Source organism: Schistocerca americana, chromosome 5, assembly GCF_021461395.2.
Source record: "Schistocerca americana isolate TAMUIC-IGC-003095 chromosome 5, iqSchAmer2.1, whole genome shotgun sequence".
Taxonomy (NCBI): domain Eukaryota; kingdom Metazoa; phylum Arthropoda; class Insecta; order Orthoptera; family Acrididae; genus Schistocerca; species Schistocerca americana.
In genome coordinates, this window is record NC_060123.1 from 468,581,610 (window position 1) to 468,586,634 (window position 5,025).

Below are 5,025 nucleotides of genomic sequence, written 5' to 3' on the forward strand. Positions count from 1 at the left end.
GAAACAGAAGTGATTTCAGGCGTTCCCCAATGTAATGGTATAGGCCCTTTGCTGTTCCTTAGCTATGTAAACGATTTGGGAGACAATCTGAGCAGCCGTCTTAGATTGTTTGCAGATGACGCTGTCGTTTATCGACAAATAAAGTCATCAGAAGATCAAAATAAATTGCAAAACGATTTAGAAAAGATATCTGAATGGTGCGAAAATTGGCAGTTGAACCTAAATAACGAAATGTGTGAGGTCATCCACATGAGTGCTAAAAGTAGTCCCTTAGACTTCGGTTAGACGATATATCAGTCAAATCTAAAGGCCGAAAATTCAACTAGATACCTAGGAATTACAGTTACGAACAACTTAATTGGTAGGAACACACAGAAATTGTTATTGAAATTTGGAAATTTGTTGTAAGTTCTGTGGCACCAAACTGCTGAAGTCTTAAGTCCCTAGGCTTTCAAACAACTTTTTTTTTTTTTTGGTCATCAGTCTACTGACTGGTTTGATGCGGCCCGCCACGAATTCCTTTCCTGTGCTAACCTCTTCATCTCAGAGTAGCACTTGCAACCTACGTCCTCAATTATTTGCTTGACGTATTCCAATCTCTGTCTTCCTCAACAGTTTTTGCCCTCTACAGCTCCCTCTAGTACCATGGAAGTCATGCCCTCATGTCTTAGTAGATGTCCTATCATCCTGTCCCTTCTCCTTATCAGTGTTTTCCACATATTCGTTTCCTCTCCGATTCTGCGTAGGACCTCCTTATTCCTTACCTTATCAGTCCACCTAATTTTCAACATTCGTCTATAGCACCACATCTCAGATGCTTCGATTCTCTTCTGTTCCGGTTTTCCCACAATCCATGTTTCACTACCATACAATGCTGTACTCCAGACGTACATCCTCAGAAATTTCTTCCTCAAATTAAGGCCGGTATTTGATATTAGTAGACTTCTCTTGGCCAGAAATGCCTTTTTTGCCATAGCGAGTCTGCTTTTGATGTCCTCCTTGCTCCGTCCGTCATTGGTTATTTTACTGCCTAGGTAGCATAATTCCTTAACTTCATTGACTTCGTGACCTTCAATCCTGATGTTAAGTTTCTCGCTGTTCTCACTTCTACTGCTTCTCATTACCTTCGTCTTTCTCCGATTTACTCTCAAACCATGCTGTGTACTCATTAGACTGTTCATTCAGTTCCGCAGATCATTTGATTCTTCTTCACTTTCACTCAGGATAGCAATGTCATCAGCGAATCTTATCATTGATATCTTTTCACCTTGTATTTTAATTCCACTCCTGAACCTTTCTTTTATTTCCATCATTGCTTCCTCGATGTACAGATTGAAGAGTAGGGGCGAAAAGCTACAGCCTTGTACACCCTTCTTAATACGAGCACTTTGTTCTTGATCGTCCACTCTTATTATTCCCTTTGGTTGTTGTACATATTGTATATGACCCGTATCTCCCTATAGCTTACCCCTACTTTTTTCAGAATCTCGAACAGCTTGCACCATTTTATATTGTCGAACGCTTTTTCCAGGTCAACAAATCCTATGAGAGTGTCTTGATTTTTCTTTAGCCTTGCTTCCATTACTAGCCGTAACGTCAGAATTGCCTATCTCGTCCCTTTACTTTTCCAAAAGCCAAACTGATCGTCACCTAGCGCATTCTCAATTTTCTTTTCCATTCTTCTGTATATTATTCTTGTAAGCAGCTTCAAGTATGAGCTGTTAAGCTGATTGTGCGATAATTCTCGCACTTGTCAGCTCTTGCCGCCTTCGGAATTGTGTGGATGACTTCGGAATTGTGTGGATGATGCTTTTCCGAAAGTCAGATGGTATATCGCCAGACTCATATATTCTACACACCAACGTGAATAGTCGTTTTGTTGCCACTTCCCCCAATGATTTTAGAAATTCTGATGGAGTGTTATCTATCCCTTCTGCCTTATTTGACCGTAAGCCCTCCTAAGCTTTTTTAAATTCCGATTCTAATACTGGATCCCCTATCTCTTCTAAATCAGCTCCTGTTTCTTCTTCTATCACACCAAAGAAATCTTCACCCTCATAGAGGCTTTCAATGTATTCTTTCCACCTATCTGCTCTCTCCTCTGCATTTAACAGTGGAATTCCCGTTGCACTCTTAATGTTACCACCGTTGCTTTTAATGTCACCAAAGGTTGTTTTGACTTTCCTGTATGCTGAGTCTGTCCTTCCGACAGTTATATCTTTTTCGATGTCTTCACATTTTTCCTGCAGCCATTTCGTCTTAGCTTCCCAGCACTTCCTATTTATTTGATTCCTCAGCGAGTTGTATTTCTGTATTCCTGATTTTCCCGGAACACGTTTGTACTTCCTCCTTTCATCAATCAACTGAAGTATTTCTTCTGTTACCCATGGTTTCTTCGCAGCTACCTTCTTTGTACCTATGTTTTCCTTCCCAACTTCTTTGGTGGCCCTTTTTAGAGATGTCCATTCCTCTTCAACTGTACTGCCTACTGCGCTATTCCTTATTGCTGTGTCTATAGCGTTAGAGAACTTCAAACGTATCACGTCATTCCTTAGTTCTTCCGTATCCCACTTCTTTGCGTATTGATTCTTCCTGACTAATGTCTTGAACTTCAGCCTACTCTTCATCACTACTATATTGTGATCTGAGTCTATATCTGCTCCTGGGTACGCCTTACAATCCAGTATCTGATTTCGGAATCTCATGATGTAATCTAATTGAAATCTTCCCGTATCTCTTGGCCATTTCCAAGTATACCTCCTCCTCTTGTGATTCTTGAACAGGGTATTCGCTATTACTAGCTGAAACTTGTTACAGAACTCAATTAGTCTTTCTCCTCTTTCGTTCCTTGTCCCAAGCCCATATTCTCTTGTAAACTTTTCTTCTACTCCTTCCCCTACAACTGCATTCCAGTCGCTCATGACTATTAGATTTTCGTCCCCCTTTACATACTCCATTACCCTTTCAATATCCTCAAACTACTTAATCTAACTTAAACTAACCTCCGACGGGGTGAGCCTTGCGAACTGTGGCATGGCGCCTTGGACTGACGGCTACCCCGGACGCCAATGTTGTGGGGTAAGGATAAGCAAAGACTGCGTTTTATTGGCAGGAAACTTATAAACTGTAACAGATCTACTACGGAGACTGCCTACACTACGCTTTCCCGTCCTCTTTTAGAATACTGCTGCGCGCTGTAGGATCCTTACCAGAGATGACTAACGGAGTTCATCGAAAAAGTTCAGAGAAAGTCAGCAAGTTTGGTACTATCGCGGTATACGGGAGGGAGTATCATTGAAATGATACAGGATTTGGGCTGGAATTCATTAAAACACAGGTGACGTAGTCTTCTCACGAAATTCCAATCATCAACATTTTCCTCCGAATGCGAAATTATTTTGTTGACACCAACCCACATAGGGAGAAATGATCACCACGATAAAATAAGGGAAATCAGAGCTCGTACGGAAAGATATATGTGTTCGTTCTTTTCGAGCGCTATACATGATTGGAATAATAGAGAAATGTGAAGGTGGTTCAGTGAATCCTCCACCAGGCAGTTTAATATGATTTGCAGAGTACCCATAGAGATGTAGATGTAGAAGTAAGATCCGATGGGGTATGAAATGTAAACTTCAGTGAAGATCCGATGAAGCTTTGCACAGATATGTTGGGCAGAGTCTCTAGTATACCCGTCAATTGCGTCACGTCGCTCTCTGCAGTTCTGAGCGCACAGTGAGCACGTAAAGATGCTTAGAACAATAGTGTCACCCACCAAGTACGAGGGTCTGGTGTGAGATTTCACTTGATCTCATGCAGCGTACATAATATGTCACACGTTTGCTTCTGCATGACAATTCTCTGAAGGGGCAATGAAGACTCTCCTGCAGCGTTTTCGGTGGGAAGTGTTTGATCACTCACAACAGAGCCCGTAATTGACTCTCCCTGAGTTTCATTTCTGCTCACATGAACGCTACCTATGAAGACAAAGTTATGGCACAGACAACGAGCGGTAGACCAGCGTAGAGAATTGGCGGGAAGCACAGGTGCCTTCCTTCTACGACGAGGATATTGAAAAGTTGATACCACTCTACCACAAATGTCTAAATTGGAGCGGCGACTATGTAGAGAAGTAGTTGGAAGGCGTAGCTAACTGTTACAAATAAAACACTTTTTATTTTCACAGTGGTTTCTATTTTGCGGCCTTTTGGACCTTACTTTCCGGATAGTCCTCGTAATAAGGACTGTGGGAAAACCAGAACAGAAGAGAATCGAAGCTTCTGAGATGCGGTACTAAAGAATAATGTTGAAAATTAGGTGGGCTCATTACGTAAGGAATGAGGACATTCTCTGCAGAATCGCGAGAGAAGGAAATACGGAAAACGGTGGCAAATAGAATGACGCGACATGTGTTAGGACGGAGAATAACTTCCATGGTATTAGTTTGAGCTGTTGAGGATAAAAACTATAGAGGACAGAAAAAAAAGTTCAGATATGTGTGAATTCCTAAGGGACCAAACTGCTGAGGTCATCGGTCCCTAGACTTACACTCTAGTTAAACTAACTTATGCTGAGAACAACACACACACTCATGACCGAGGTAGGACTCGGACCTCCGGCGGGAGGGGCCGCATAATTCCTGACATGGCGCCTCAAACAGCGCGGCCACTCCTCGTGGCTATAGAGCAAAGAGACTGCAATGCATGCAGAATATAACTGAGGATGTAGGCTGCAAGTGCTGAGGTGAAGTGGCTAGTGTAGGATAGGAATTTGTGGCGGGCGCCATCAAACCAGTCAGAAAAATGATGACTAAAATAAAAATAAAAAGGAAGAAAGTAGCTCATCTGGTGTGAAATATATGCCACAAGTCCTAGAACTATGCTTAGGATATTTTTTCCATGATGACAGTGTTTGTGTAAGTGCTTTGAGAGATATATTTAGAAAAAAAAGTAATCTTCTAATCTTTGATGTCGCCTATTTCCTCACACATCCCACACTAGATAATTTTTTGTGATGTAGAAAATG